We start from the raw sequence: 17,431 nt of genomic DNA on the forward strand, positions 1-17,431 counted from the left end.
ACAACAGCATGCGCGATCTGTGAGAGCCTATTGGTCCCGACCTTGGTGAAAATTTTGAAGCTAACATTAAGAAGACAGATTGGCCTGAATTGCTCAATTCTCACAGCCTCTGTTTTCTTAGGGAGAAGGGTGATCGTTCCAAAGTTTAGCTGGAAAAGATGAAGCTGCCCAGCAAACAGATCATTGAACAAAGGCAACAAATCTCCTTTAATGATAAACCAGCATTTCTTATAGAACTCCGCTGGAAATCCATCTGGGCCAGGCGCTTTGTTAGTTTCCATTTGTGAGACGGCATCAAATACCTCTTTCTCGGTAAAAGGAGCCATCAGAACATCATTCTCCACAACTGTGAGCTGAGGAACATCCTCAACCCTGGACTCATCCAGAGACACACAGTTATTGTCTGAAGGACCAAACAACTGCTTATAAAATTCAGTAATGTACAATTTTAGGTTCTCCTGTCCTACAATTGTACCCTCATCTTGCTCAAGCTGGAAAATCCTCTTCTTTCGATGCTTACCATTAGCAATCATATGAAAAAATTCAGTGTTCGCGTCCCCCTGAACTACTCTCTGGACCTTGGCCCGCAACGCCCACTTCAACTCTTCTTCCCTAAGGAGTTCCTTCAGCCTCAATTCCGCATCTAACTTGGCTTGAAGCTCCGCGACTGGCAGAAGCGTGGTTTCGGCCTTCACATCTAGAGACTGAATAAGGGAAAGAAGCCTTTCTTTTTCAACCTTATAAATCCCGCTAAGATGCTTAGCCCATCCACGCAGGACACTCCTCAAGTGCCTGATCTTATTCTGCCATCGCTGAAGCGCAGTCTTTCCTCCTGAATCCTTAGCCCACTCTCTAGCCACAAGATCCAAGAAGCCTTCACGTTCAAACCAAGCCATCTCAAAGGAGAACACATTCCTGTTCCCCACGTGGGCGGGTTGACCAGAGTCCACAAAAAGCGGCGTGTGGTCGGAAATACCACGGGATAAGGCCTGGACTGTTACTAAAGGAAACTTCTGTTCCCAATCGACACGGTTTATGATATATTAGAAGAAAGTAACCAAACAGTACAAGAAAGACCGAAAATGCTGAATGGAAGATGAGCACCATGGAGGCCGAATTTGAAAATTTTGAAATTCGTACTTTTGCATTTTAAAATCTTTTTTAACACACATACACCCTAATGTATATGTGTGTAAATTTTCATGATGAAATACGTTAAAATGAGAGCTACAAAAAATGTGGCTTTTCAACACATACACTGTTCATTTTCAAACTCCTTTATTTTGTGGCTCACGTATTTCATCATGAAATACATGAATATACATTACATCCTCGTATATGTGTATAATTTTTAGAAATTTTTAAAATTGCAAAGTTTGAATTTTAAAATTTTTCGGCCTCCAATGTGACCTACTCAAGAGTCAAGAAAGACAAAATCAATAGGTGCCAGGCCCGAGGGATCAGAGCCAGGCCTCCGTGATCATCACTGGTTACAGGGCGCTGCATTAACTACAGGACATCTCCGATGCAAAACAAATACTAAAAGCCTATCTCTAAATGTGGCACAGCCCGCATCGAAACAACTCAACCTCAAAGGCAATCTGATGGCACACCTTGCAAGCAATCTTGTTCCTTTCCTTCCAAAGCATCCACACGGTGAGGACGATGACGGTCAAAACCTTTTTGTGCATGTCAAGGAACCAACGAGCGGGATGTGGCCCACCACTAGATGAGAACGCAGGCCGGGCTCGGGGTGAAGTGGGTAATGCCACAATGGGAGAGGGTGGAGTGCCAGACCTCACGAGCAAAACACAACGTTCTTAGTACTCACCCTTTCTTAATAGTACGGTTGTCATGTGACTCAAAAGAAACCAAAACAAAACTCCCGGGTCTTGGGATAACCACGCCTTTTCCCATTTTGAAAAGTGGGGTGGTCAACCATCTCCATATAAAACATTCAAAAGGCCAATGAACATAGATAAACTTTAATAATCATCATTAGCTAGTCTCACTAACCACATGTCATCACATCAAAATACCACTAGGGATTAAATGCACTTTCAATAACTCACCGCCAAAAGACCTGAATTTTGGGTAGGACTTTTTGTTTCATAGAGATTTCCAAACTTTTTCAACACTGTTCAAACAACCAGCCATATCATTCACTATTGATGCATTTGGTTACTCGCATCGTTTTTTGTCACTTTGCATACTTGTTCCAAGTGAGCCTAGTTGAGCTAGCGCAGGCAATAAACCAACATTTGCATGTTGATTTTTTGCCTGCATCCCTTTACCCTGCATCGTAGCAACGACTCTACGCACTGTGTTTTGCTTGCTCGCATTGGCTGGGCTCATACTACTGCACGTTGTTTGGTTGCATACAGACATCAAGGTCTAGCTACCTTGTACCCTACCCGATGAGCTTTCCAACTACCTCTTACACACGGTCACACCAGTAGAACAACACTGCAATCATGATAAACTGAATGATGGCGATGAAGTTCTTCAACCCAAATTGTCGATCCGACTTGCCAAGTTCAACACTACATGCCTACTTGAGCACGACCTTGGAGTAAGCATCAGTTGCTGCCTGCTTACTCTTAAACCCTCTGTGGCGGCTATTTTTGTAACTCGCCACTTGTTCACCGCATGCTTCCTGTGACGCCCCCGATTCAATCGTACACTAATCATACAAGCAAATGTGTACGATCAATATCAGGGACTCACGGGAAGATATCACAACACAACTCTAAAAAAAAGAAGTCATACAAGCATCATAATACAAGCCAGGGGCCTCGAGGGCTCGAATACAAGTGCTCGATCATAGACGAGTCAGAGGAAGCAACAATATCTGAGTACAGACATAAGTTAAACAAGTTGCCATAAGATAGCTAGCACAAACTGGGATACAGATCGAAAGAGGCGCAGGCCTCCTGCCTGGGATCCTCCTAAACTACTCCTGGTCGTCGTCAGCGGCCTGCACGTAGTAGTAGGCACCTCCGGTGTAGTAGGAGTCATCGTCGACGGTGGCGTCTGGCTCCTGGGCTCCAACATCTGGTTGCGACAACCAGGTAGAATGGAAAGGGGGAAAAGAGGGAGAAAAGCAACCGTGAGTACTCATCCAAAGTACTCGCAAGCAAGGATCTACACTACATATGCATGGGTATATGTGTAAAGGGGCTATATCGGTGGCTGAACTGCAGAATGCCAGAATAAGAGGGGGATAGCTAATCCTATCAAAGACTACGCTTCAGGCCACGTCCATCTTGCAGCATGTAGAAGAGAGTAGATGGTAAGTTCACCAAGTAGCATCGCATAGCATAATCCTACCCGGCGATCCCCTCCTCGTCGCCCTATTAGAGAGCGATCACCGGGTTGTATCTGGCACTTGGAAGGGTGTGTTTTATTAAGTATCCGGTTCTAGTTGTCATATGGTCAAGGTACAACTCCAAGTCGTCCTGTCACCGAAGATCACGGCTATTCGAATAGATAAACTTCCCTGCAGGGGTGCACCACATTACCCAACACGCCCGATCCTATTTGGCCAGACACACTTTCCTGGGTCATGCCCGGCCTCGGAAGATCAACACGTCGCAGCCCCACCTAGGCACAACAGAGAGGTCAGCACGCCGGTCTAAATCCTATGGCGCAGGGGTCTAGGCCCATCGCCCATTGCACACCTGCACGTTGCGAGGCGGCTGGAAGCAGACCTAACCTAGCAGGCGTTCCAGTCCAATCCGGCGCGCGCCGCTCAGTCGCTGACGTCACGAAGGCTTCGGCTGATACCACGACGTCGAGTGCCCATATCTTTCCCACGTAGTTGGTTGGTGCGTATAGACCAAATGGCCAGACTCAGATCAAATACCAAGATCTCGTTAAGCGTGTTAATTGATGTAACTGCGGACACTGGCCAGGGCCAGGCCCACCTCTCACCTAGGCGGTCTCAACCTGCCCTGTCGCTCCGCCACAAAGATCCACCCAGAGGGCCGTCGGGACAAAGGTCCTTTCAGCCCCCAATCCGTGAATCACTCGCGGGTGCTCCACGAGCCGACCCGACTTTAGTCACCACACGTATCATGTATAAAGTATATAGTATAAACCCGTGATCACCTCCCAAGTGATCACGGCCCGATAATATAGCACAGCAGACGGACAAGAATGTAGGGCCGTAGATGGAATACTAGCATCCTATACTAAGCATGTAGGGTTGCAGGTAAAGGTATCAATAGTAGTGACAAAGGCAGGCTATGCAGCAGAATAGGATTAACGGAAAGTGGTAACATGCTACACTATTCTAATGCAAGCAGTATAGAGAAGAATAGGCGATATTTGGTGATCAAGGGGGGGGGGGCTTGCCTGGTTGCTCTGGCAAGGAGGGGTCGTCAACAGCGTAGTCGGACGGGGCACCAGCAGCGGCGTCGGTCTCGTAGTCTACCGGAGAGGAGAGGGGGAAGAAACAATGAATACAATGCAAACAAATGCATAACGATGCATGACAAAGCAAACAGCGGTGTTAGGTGTGCCCTAACACGGTAAGAGGTGATACCGGCGAAGGAGGGAAACATCCGGGAAAGTATCCCCGGTGTTTCGCGTTTTCGGACAAATGTACCAGAGGGGGAAAGTTGCGTGTTCGATATGCTAGGGGTGTGTGGCGGACGAATGGGCTGTGTATCCAGATTCGCCTTGTCGTTCTGAGCAACTTTCATGTACAAAGTTTTTCCATCCGAGTTACAGATAATTTTATATTAATTTTTAAAGATTTAATTCATTTTAGAATTTAACATAATTAATTTAATTAGAATAATGTAATTATGACATCAGCATGATGTCAGCATGACGTCAGCAGTCAAGCAGTCAGTTGACTGAGTCAAACTGACAGGTGGGGTCCGCATGTCATAGGTTGTTTAATTAGGAGGTTAACTAAACAGAGTTAATTAGTTTACCTAATGATTAGGTTAATCTAAACAGATTAATTAAGTTAATTTATTTATTTATTTTAATTCCTTTTTTCTTCTTTTTTTTAACGTTCTCAGGAGCGGGGCCCCACTGGTCATTGACCCAGAGGGGGCCTTAATGGGCGAGTGGGCAGACGGGTGTGGGCGCTGGGTGTCGGGCCCCAGGTTAACGGGCGAAACCTGGCTGGGCACCCGAGCGGGCGCTTCGGCCAGCGAGCGAAGGGACGGGCGCGCGGCTCGACGCCGGCGGCGCGGCGAGGGATCAACGTGCGGGGGAAGAGGCGGGAGGCGCGACGTGGCCATGGTGAGCGCGCGGTGGCACGGGCGCGTGCACAAGGGGCTGGCGAGTCCGGGCGCGACGCAGCGGGCGCAGAGGCGGGCAGCAGAGGCGCGGGTAGAGGGACCAGGGGCGTGCGCGCGCGGGGCGTGCGGCAGGGTGGAGAAGAGGGTGCACGGGGCGCAGGGCGCGGGCATCTGCGGCGAAGGGGCTGTCGGCGGGCGCGTGTGCGCGCGGTGGCGCATCGAGCATGGCGAGCAGGGGAGGCGCGAACGGCGCGGGGACAGGGGATGCCCGGCGAGCCACGGGCGGGCGCTGGAGCGCGACGGAGATGGGGGGAGGGCGAGGTGTGGGCCGCGGCTCCGAGCGGCGCGACGAGCAGAGGGCCGCGACGGGCGTGGCGCGTGCGTGCGCGCAGTAGAGGAGGCCGAGGCATCGCGAATGGCGCCGGCGACAAAGGGAAAGGAGGAGAGGAGGGGTCCTCACGACGGGTCGTAGGGGACAAGGTAGTGGTGCTCGAGGTGGGGGACGGGGACGACGCACGCAGGGGAGGCAGTCCGGCGAGGGAGGCGAGGTCGAGGCGGCGTTCCAGGCGACGGCGACATGGTGCAGCAGCGTCGAGGGTGCGGTCGCCGCGGCGAGGGGCGCCGTCGAGTGAGAGGGGGCGGTGGCACGAGGACGGCCTCGCCGGCCCCGCGCGACGGCCACGAGGCCAGCCTCGATCCGATCAGGATCGAGTGGGAGAGGGAGAGACGAGGGAGTGGGGGGTTGAGTGGGGGTTACGGGTTAGGGTTCCCCCGGAGTGGGGTTATGAAGGTGGGGAGTGGGGCGCCGGCTGGGCCGGCCTGGCTAGCCCAGTGGCGAACTGGGCCGAGGCCCAGCAAGGGAGGGGGGCTTTTAATTTCTTTTGTCTTTTTTTTATTTGTTCTTTTCCTTTTATTTATCCTTTTCTGTTTTATTTTAGTTATACTTTACTTTCAGTTTAGTAAAATATGACAATAGCTCCTAAATTAATGTCTCAGAATAACCCACCGTCCTAAAAAGTTTGGTGACTAAATAAACTAGTTTAACATTTGTTTACTATTTTAAAATCATTTAAATAATTGTATTTGCTACTGTTTTGTTTAGTTTAGTGCATTTAAACCTTTTATAAAGACTTGGTTTATTCACCAATATTACTTATGAATTATTTGGCACATCCCGAACATTATAGTTTTAATATTTGAAAAGCTTTATTGTGACTTGATTTTGAATTCGAATTTGAGTCGGTTTCGAACCAACGTGAGTTTAACAACAGTAACCGTGGTGACGTGGCACCATTAGCAGGGAATTACTGTAGCTTAATCATCCGGGCGTCACACTTCCCATGAACTATAAACCCCTCGAACCCTCCCTCGGAACACCACATACCACTTGTCTTAGCATGGCAGAAGAGCAGCAATTCTAGCAGCAAGCAGTGGAGCCCTAGGTTCCCCTCGTGATCAACGTGGCTCATGATACCAAGATGATGTAGGGTAGAACCCTGCCCGATCTTTCACGAAATGGAGGGGATCCCGCGAAGAACATGAAGAACACGAGGAGAAACACGAGGGAAATCACGAGGGGAAACGAGAGGAAACACTCAAATTGACAAGAAACGATCACACATGTGCTAGATCCATGAACAGAAAGAGAGATACACGATCCAAAGTCAACAAAGGGCAATACAAACGATAACTAGTTCATCTCCGTGAGGAGGCCTTGAGTCCGCGAGGAATCTTCCCATGAGGGGTCTTGAATCCAAGCGTGGATCTTCTCCGTAGAGGCCGCGGTCTCTCGATGGAGGAGAACCACATGGATGAGCAAAGCTCTATATCTAAAATGAGCTAAACCTATGCTAACCCTAAAAATGGGGAGGAGGAGGTCTATTTATAGTCTAAGCCACGAAGGGGTAAGTGAGGGGGCGGAATGGGTACATGGGCCTCAGCCCGAGTCATGCGCGCAGGCAAGGCCGGATGATCCGGGCATGTCCGGATGATCCGGGTCTTCGTCCGGATGATCCGGGTCTTCGTCCGGATGGTCCGGCTTCACGTAGAGGTATCACGGGCTCTCTGACTTGCGATCCGGGCGGGGGCCCGGCGGATCCAGGCATCGGGGATCCGGACGGAGTCCCGGATGATCCGGTTTCAAGTGAAGCCTTCGGGTGTCTTCGGCGCAGTCCCGGATGATCCGGGGGACGGTCCGGATGACCCGGCTGAGCCCGGATGATCCAGACGGGGGGTCCGGACGTCCGGCCTGGCTCCAGTGGCCGTTCCGTCTTCTTCTTATCCTTTCTTCCGTCTTCTCTTCCATGCCTCCCTCGCGGATGGTGTAGATGTACACTTGTGCTCGCACTCCTCCTCGACATCCATGAAGCTCTGACAATACCTATGCAGGCACACAGGGAGAAGTGTCAAGTAGTATACTATCCTCCAAAGGGTCAAGTGAACAACGTGTAAAGGAGATGATTCACCTTTGTGTATGTGAAGTAGATGTCACACGTGTAACTTACCAAACGGACTCTTGACATGGTGATGTCCGTAGGATGCTCCGCATCACCCCCCCCCCCTTGGGAAAAATCCGACCTCGGATCAAAAAACAAATCACCATGGGAAAGAGATGGCGTCGCCGTGTAGAAGTGGACGATCACCAAGTACTCGTCATCTTGAAGCTCGAAATGGACACTCTCCAATGTCGCACCGTCCAGTGATTCCTTCAAAAGGAGCAAGAAGAACAAACACTTGGAAAAACAAATGTGGTTAGCATTAGTACAAAACCAAGCATTCAAGTGGTGATTCACCCAACAAGTGTCGTCATCAAGCATATCATGTGGTGTAACAAAGGATTGTGACATGGCATGTAAGCACATAAATTGAGCACAATCAAGGACATCATGGAAACAAGCATGTAAATGTGAGGTAGAGATGCACATATGTGTGACAAGAGAATAAGCATCTACCCCAAGGTCATAGCGAGCATTCACAAATCGCTCAATGAAAGGTCTATGGTAGGCATAGGAATCATTCACAACACCAAATAAAATGGAGTGTCTAAGCACATGCTCAAGTGCAAGACAATCCAAGCATAACATGCATAGGGTGTAGTGAAAGTAGTATGGCGCTCAACACAATAGAAAGAGCAATTGTTCGTCATGTGTGAGGCAATCAAGTCAATCATGTGACAAGCAATGGGACATGGCATATGTGAAATAATGATATTGGTGCAACCAACCATCTGATAGGCGCAAGTAATGCACAAGTCGCACGCAACACACAAGGCATATATATCATGATGCATGGAAATGTGAAAAAGGCAAGTCGAAGCAAGATCTCTAACATGTTGATACGTCTCCAACGTATCTATAATTTTTTATTGTTCCATGCAATATTATATTCTGTTTTGCACTACAAAAAAAAGACACATCCGTGATTTTGGGCCGAACGAATTTTTTTTCTGTCATACATATGACACTTCTATGACGATAATTGTGACAAAACCCGGTATCATCATAGATGTGGTGGGCTCCTACTTCTATGACAAAAAATCATGACAGAAAATGGGCTTTTCGTCCTGGGCGGGCCGGAGACGCAGCTGCATGACATTCTTTGGGCCGTCCATGACGGAAAAAACCGTGGTAGAAGCGATGGGGAGGAAAATTTTGGGGAGTTCCCGATTACGGTGGGAGGTCGGGGGCCGAGCGATGCGCGTTTCTCTCGTACACGTACGCGCGTGTGTGCGAGGCGTTGGCTCTAACTGAACCCGAGCAAGGCGTTGGGCTCTAACTGAACCCGAGCGATTGCACTGCAGGCTACGCGTTACTGAACCCGAGCGATCGATCGATGGCTGTTAACTGAACCTGATCGAGCGATTCCTTCGCTACTGCTGCTAACTGAAGCCGATCGATTGGATGAATAGTGAGTGTTGCGCCGGGGGGGGGGGGTTGGATGAACAGTGAGCAGTGGCGTTGCCTCTGGATGAACAGGACCCCGTGGTGTGGTGGAGGGCCGGATGAACAGTAGACGGTGGAGGGTTGGTTGAACAGGACCCCGTGGTGTAGAGGGCTGGATGAACAGTAGACGGTGGCGGGGTGCCCGTGGAGGGATGGTTGAACAGTAGCCGGTGGAGTAGCGCGCGGTGGAGGCTGGAGGAGGTCGACGGTAGCCCGTGGAGGCTGGAGGAGGTCGACGGTGGAGATGAACAGTATCCCGTGGAGTCCCGTTTTGCGATACGCCACACCCCTCCCGATGAACAGGACCCCCGTTTCGACCGTAGGAGGTCCGTTTTGTCCGTTTTGCGGTACGCCACACCCCTCCCGATCAACATGAAGGAAATATGCCCTAGAGGCAATAATAAAGTTATTATTTATTTCCTTATATCATGATAAATGTTTATTATTCATGCTAGAATTGTATTAATCGGAAACATAATACATGTGTGAATACATAGACAAACAGAGTGTCACTAGTATGCCTCTACTTGACTAGCTCGTTGATCAAAGATGGTTATGTTTCCTAGCCATAGACATGAGTTGTCATTTGATTAACGGGATCACATCATTAGGAGAATGATGTGATTGACTTGACCCATTCCGTTAGCTTAGCACTCGATCGTTTAGTATGTTGCTATTGCTTTCTTCATGACTTATACATGTTCCTATGACTATGAGATTATGCAACTCCCGTTTATCGGAGGAACACTTTGTGTGCTACCAAACGTCATGACGTAACTGGGTGATTATAAAGGTGCTCTACAGGTGTCTCCAAAGGTACTTGTTGGGTTGGCGTATTTCGAGATTAGGATTTGTCACTCCGATTGTCGGAGAGGTATCTCTGGGCCCACTCAGTAATACACATCACTATAAGCCTTGCAAGCATTGTGACTAATGAGTTAGTTGCGGGATGATGTATTACGGAACGAGTAAAGAGACTTGCCGGTAACGAGATTGAACTAGGTATCGAGATACCGACGCTCGAATCGCGGGCAAGTAACATACCGATGACAAAAGGAACAACGTATGTTGTTATGCGGTCTGACCGATAAAGATCTTTGTAGAATATGTGGGAACCAATATGAGCATCTAGGTTCCATTATTGGTTATTGACCGGAGAGGTGTCTCGGTCATGTCTACATAGTTCTCGAACCCGTAGGGTCCGCACGCTTAACGTTACGATGACAGTTATATTATGAGTTTATATGTTTTGATGTACCGAAGGTTGTTCGGAGTCCCGGATGTGATCACGGACATGACGAGGAGTCTCGAAATGGTCGAGACATAAAGATTGATATATTGGAAGCCTATGTTTGGACATCGGAAGTGTTCCGGGTGAAATCGGGATTTTTCCGGAGTACCGGGAGGTTACCGGAACCCCCCGGTAACTTAATGGGCCTTAGTGGGCCTAGGTGGAAGAGAGGAGAGGAGGCCAGGGCAGGGCCGCGCGCCCCTCCCCCCCAGTCCGGAGGACAAGGAGAGGGGGGCGGCGCCCCCCCTTCCTCCCCTCCACCTCTTCCCCCTCTCTCTCCTAGTCCATGGAAATAGGGGGGAGTCCTACTCCCGGTAGGAGTAGGACTCCTCCTGGCGCGCCTCTCCTCTAGGCCGGCCGAACCCCCCCCTTGCACCTTTATATACAGGGGCAGGGGGGCACCTCTAGACACACAATTGATCATTGATCTCTTAGCCGTGTGCGGTGCCCCCTCCACCATATTACACCTCGATAATATCGTAGCGGTGCTTAGGCGAAGCCCTGCGTCGGTAGAACATCATCATCGTCACCACGCCGTCGTGCTGACGAAACTCCCCCTCAACACTCGGCTGGATCGGAGTTCGAGGGACGTCATCGAGCTGAACGTGTGCTGAACTCGGAGGTGCCGTGCGTTTGGTACTTGATCGGTCGGATCGTGAAGACGTACGACTACATCAACCGTGTTGTGTTAACGCTTCCGCTTTCGGTCTACGAGGGTACGTGGACAACACTCTCCCCTCTCGTTGCTATACATCACCATGATCTTGCGTGTGCGTAGATTTTTTTTTGAAATTACTACGTTCCCCAACAGTGGTATCAGAGCCTGGTTTTATGCGTTGATGTTATGCACGAGTAGAACACAAGTGAGTTGTGGGCGATATAAGTCATACTGCTTACCAGCATGTCATACTTTGGTTCAGCGGTATTGTGAGATGAAGCGGCCCGGACCGACATTACGCGTACGTTTACGCGAGACTGGTTTCATCGTTGTGAGCACTCGATGCTTAAAGGTGACTGGCGGGTGTCTGTCTCTCTCACTTTAGTTGAACCGAGTGCGGCTACGCCCGGTCCTTGCGAAGGTTAAAACAGCACCAACTTGACAAACTATCGTTGTGGTTTTGATGCGTAGGTAAGAACGGTTCTTGCTAAGCCCGTAGCAGCCACGTAAAACTTGCAACAACAAAGTAGAGGACGTCTAACTTGTTTTTGCAGGGCATGTTGTGATGTGATATGGTCAAGACATGATGCGATATTTTATTGTATGAGATGATCATGTTTCGTAACCGAGTTATCGGCAACTGGCAGGAGCCATATGGTTGTCGCTTTATTGTATGAAATGCAATCGCCATGTAATTGTTTTACTTTATCACTAAGCGGTAGCGATAGTCGTAAAAGCAATAGTTGGCGAGACGACAACGATGCTACGATGGAGATCAAGGTGTCGCGCCGGTGACGATGGTGATCATGACGGTGCTTTGGAGATGGAGATCACAAGCACAAGATGATGATGGCCATATCATATCACTTATATTGATTGCATGTGACGTTTATCTTTTATGCATCTTATCTTGCTTTGATTGACGGTAGCATTATAAGATGATCTCTCACTAAAATTTCAAGATAAAAGTGTTCTCCCTGAGTATGCACCGTTGCGAAAGTTCTTCGTGCTGAGACACCACGTGATGATCGGGTGTGATAGGCTCTACGTTCAAATACAACGGGTGCAAAACAGTTGCACACGCGGAATACTCAGGTTAAACTTGACGAGCCTAGCACATGCAGATATGGCCTCGGAACACGGAGACCGAAAGGTCGAGCGTGAATCATATAGTAGATATGATCAACATAGTGATGTTCACCATTGAAACTACTCCATCTCACGTGATGATCGGACATGGTTTAGTTGATATGGATCACCTGATCACTTAGAGGATTAGAGGGATGACTATCTAAGTGGGAGTTCTGAAGTAATATGATTAATTGAACCTGAATTTATCATGAACTTAGTACCTGATAGTATCTTGCTTGTCTATGTTAATTGTAGAGAAATGGCCCGTGTTGTTGTTCCGTTGAATTTTAATGCGTTCCTTGAGAAAGCAAAGTTGAAAGATGATGGTAGCAATTACACGGACTGGGTTCATAACTTGAGGATTATCCTCATTGCTGCACAGAAGAATTACGTCCTGGAAGCACCGCTAGGTGCCAGGCCTCCTGCAAGGGCAACACCAGAAGTTATGAACGTCTGGCAGAGCAAAGCTGATGACTACTCGATAGTTCAGTGTGCCATGCTTTACGGCTTAGAACCGGGTCTTCAACGACGTTTTGAACGTCATGGAGCATATGAGATGTTCCAGGAGTTGAAGTTAATATTTCAAGCAAATGCCCGGATTGAGAGATATGAAGTCTCCAATAAGTTCTACAGCTGCAAGATGGAAGAGAATAGTTCTGTCAGTGAGCATATACTCAAAATGTCTGGGTATAATAATCACTTGATTCAACTGGGAGTTAATCTTCCGGATGATAGCGTCATTGACAGAATTCTTCAATCATTGCCACCAAGCTACAAGAGCTTCGTGATGAACTATAACATGCAAGGGATGAATAAGACAATTCCCGAGCTCTTCGCAATGCTAAAGGCAGCGGAGGTAGAAATCAAAAAGGAGCATCAAGTGTTGATGGTCAATAAGACCACTAGTTTCAAGAAAAAGGGCAAAGGGAAGAAGAAGGGGAACTTCAAGAAGAACAGCAAGCAAGTTGCTGTTCAGGAGAAGAAACCCAAGTCTGGACCTAAGCCTGAAACTGAGTGCTTCTACTGCAAGCAGACTGGTCACTGGAAGCGGAACTGCCCCAAGTATTTGGCGGATAAGAAAGATGGCAAGGTTAACAAAGGTATATGTGATATACATGTTATTGATGTGTACCTTACTAATGCTTGCAGTAGCACCTGGGTATTTGATACTGGTTCTGTTGCTAATATTTGCAACTCGAAACAGGGGCTACGGATTAAGCAAAGATTGGCTAAGGACGAGGTGACGATGCGCGTGGGAAATGGTTCCAAAGTCGATGTGATCGCGGTCGGCACGCTACCTCTACATCTACCTTCGGGATTAGTTTTAGACCTAAATAATTGTTATTTGGTGCCAGCGTTAAGCATGAACATTATATCTGGATCTTGTTTGATGCGAGACGGTTATTCATTTAAATCAGAGAATAATGGTTGTTCTATTTATATGAATAATATCTTTCATGGTCATGCACCCTTGAAGAGTGGTCTATTTTTAATGAATCTCGATAGTAGTGACACACATATTCATAATATTGAAGCCAAAAGATGCAGAGTTGATAATGATAGTGCAACTTATTTGTGGCACTGTCGTTTAGGTCATATCGGTGTAAAGCGCATGAAGAAACTCCATAATGATGGACTTTTGGAATCACTTGATTATGAATCACTTGGTACTTGTGAACCGTGTCTCATGGGCAAGATGACTAAAACACCGTTCTCCGGTACTATGGAGAGAGCAACTGATTTGTTGGAAATCATACATACAGATGTATGTGGTCCGATGAATATTGAGGCTCGTAGCGGATATCGTTATTTTCTCACCTTCACAGATGATTTGAGCAGATATGGGTATATCTACTTAATGAAACATAAGTCTGAAACATTTGAAAAGTTCAAAGAATTTTAGAGCGAAGTTGAAAATCATCGTAACAAGGAAATAAAGTTTCTATGATCAGATCATGGAGGAGGATATTTGAGTTACGAGTTTGGCCTACATTTGAAACAATGCGGAATAGTTTCGCAACTCACGCCACCCGGAACACCACAACGTAATGGTGTGTCCGAACGTCGTAATCGTATTACTAGATATGGTGCGATCTATGATGTCTCTTACTGATTTACCGCTATCGTTTTGGGGTTATGATTTAGAGATGGCTGCATTCACTCTAAATAGGACACCATCGAAATCCGTTGAGACGACGCCTTATGAACTATGGTTTGGCAAGAAACCAAAGTTGTCGTATCTTAAAGTTTGGGGTTGCAATGCTTATGTGAAGAAACTTCAACCTGATAAGCTCGAACCTAAATCGGAGAAATGTGTCTTCATAGGATACCCAAAGGAGACTGTTGGGTACACCTTCTATCACAGATCCGAAGGCAAGACATTCGTTGCTAAGAATGGATCCTTTCTAGAGAAGGAGTTTCTCTTGAAAGAAGTGAGTGGGAGGAAAGTAGAACTTGATGAGGTAACTGTACCTGCTCCCTTATTGGAAAGTAGATCATCACAGAAACCAGTTTCTGCGACACCTACACCAATTAGTGAGGAAGTTAATGATAATGATCATGAAACTTCAGATCAAGTTATTACTGAACCTCGTAGGTCAACCAGATTAAGATCCGCACCAGAGTGGTACGGTAATCCTGTTCTGGAGGTTATGTTGCTAGACCATGACGAACCTACGAACTATGAAGAAGCGATGGTGAGCCCAGATTCCGCAAAATGGCTTGAGGCCATGAAATCCGAGATGGGATCCATGTATGAGAACAAAGTATGGACTTTGGTTGACTTGCCCGATGATCGGCAAGCCATTGAAAATAAATGGATCTTCAAGAAGAAGACTGACGCTGACGGTAATGTTACTGTCTATAAAGCTCGACTTGTTGCGAAAGGTTTTCGACAAGTTCAAGGGATTGACTACGATGAGACCTTCTCACCCGTAGCGATGCTTAAGTCTGTCCGAATCATGTTAGCAATTGCCGCATTTTATGATTATGAAATTTGGCAAATGGATGTCAAAACTGCATTCCTGAATGGATTTCTGGAAGAAGAGTTATATATGATGCAACCGGAAGGTTTTGTCGATCCGATCTAACAAAGTGTGCAAGCTCCAGCGATCCATTTATGGACTGGTGCAAGCCTCTCGGAGTTGGAATAAACGCTTTGATAGTGTGATCAAAGCATTTGGTTTTATACAGACTTTTGGAGAAGCCTGTATTTACAAGAAAGTGAGTGGGAGCTCAGTAGCATTTCTGATATTATATGTGGATGACATATTGCTAATTGGAAATGATATAGAATTTCTGGATAGCATATAGGGATACTTGAATAAGAGTTTTTCAATGAAAGACCTCGGCGAAGCTGCATATATATTGGGCATCAAGATCTATAGAGATAGATCAGGATGCTTAATTGGACTTTCACAAAGCACATACCTTGACAAAGTTTTGAAGAAGTTCAAAATGGATCAAGCAAAGAAAGGGTTCTTGCCTGTACTACAAGGTGTGAGATTGAGTAAGACTCAATGCCCGACCACTGGAGAAGATAGAGAGAAGATGAAAGATGTTCCCTATGCTTCAGCCATAGGCTCTATCATGTATGCAATGCTGTGTACCAGACCTGATGTGTGCCTTGCTATAAGTTTAGCAGGGAGGTACCAAAGTAATCCAGGAGTGGATCACTGGACAGCGGTCAAGAACATCCTGAAATACCTGAAAAGGACTAAGGATATGTTTCTCGTTTATGGAGGTGACAAAGAGCTCATCGTAAATGGTTACGTTGATGCAAGCTTTGACACTGATCCAGACGATTCTAAATCGCAAACCGGATACGTGTTTACATTGAACGGTGGAGCTGTCAGTTGGTGCAGTTCTAAGCAAAGTGTCGTGGCGGGATCTACGTGTGAAGCGGAGTACATAGCTGCTTCGGAAGTAGCAAATGAAGGAGTCTAGATGAAGGAGTTCATATCCGATCTAGGTGTCATACCTAGTGCATCGGGACCAATGAAAATCTTTTGTGACAATACTGGTGCAATTGCCTTAGCAAAGGAATCCTGATTTCACAAGAGAACCAAGCACATCAAAAGACGCTTCAATTCCATCCAGGATTTAGTCCAAGTGGGAGACATAGAAATTTGCAAGATACATACGGATCTGAATGTTGTAGATCCGTTGACTAAGCCTCTTCCACGAGCAAAACATGATCAGCACCAAGACTCCATGGGTGTAAGAATCATTACTGTGTAATCTAGATTATTGACTCTAGTGCAAGTGGGAGACTGAAGGAAATATGCCCTAGAGGCAATAATAAAGTTATTATTTATTTCCTTATATCATGATAAATGTTTATTATTGATGCTAGAATTGTATTAACCGGAAACATAATACATGTGTGAATACATAGACAAATAGAGTGTCACTAGTATGCATCTACTTGAGTAGCTCGTTGATCAAAGATGGTTATGTTTCCTAGCCATAGACATGAGTTGTCATTTGATTAACGGGATCAAATCATTAGGAGAATGATGTGATTGACTTGACCCATTCCGTTAGCTTAGCACTCGATCGTTTAGTATGTTGCTATTGCTTTCTTCATGACTTATACATGTTCCTATGACTATGAGATTATGCAACTCCCGTTTACCGGAGGAACACTTTGTGTGCTACCAAACGTCATGACGTAACTGGGTGATTATAAAGGTGCTCTACAGGTGTCTCCAAAGGTACTTGTTGGGTTGGCGTATTTCGAGATTAGGATTTGTCACTCCGATTGCCGGAGAGGTATCTCTGGGCCCACTCAGTAATACACATCACTATAAGCCTTGCAAGCATTGTGACTAATGAGTTAGTTGCGGGATGATGTATTACGGAACGAGTAAAGAGACTTGCCGGTAACGAGATTGAACTAGGTATCGAGATACCGACGATCGAATCTCGGGCAAGTAACATACCGATGACAAAAGGAACAACGTATGTTGTTATGCGGTCTGACCGATAAAGATCTTCGTAGAATATGCGGGAACCAATATGAGCATCCAGGTTCCGCTATTGGTTATTGACCGGAGAGGTGTCTCGGTCATGTCTACATAGTTCTCGAACCCGTAGGGTCCGCACGCTTAACGTTACGATGACAGTTATATTATGAGTTTATATGTTTTGA

Source organism: Aegilops tauschii, chromosome 1 (assembly GCF_002575655.3).
Source record: "Aegilops tauschii subsp. strangulata cultivar AL8/78 chromosome 1, Aet v6.0, whole genome shotgun sequence".
NCBI lineage: Eukaryota > Viridiplantae > Streptophyta > Magnoliopsida > Poales > Poaceae > Aegilops > Aegilops tauschii.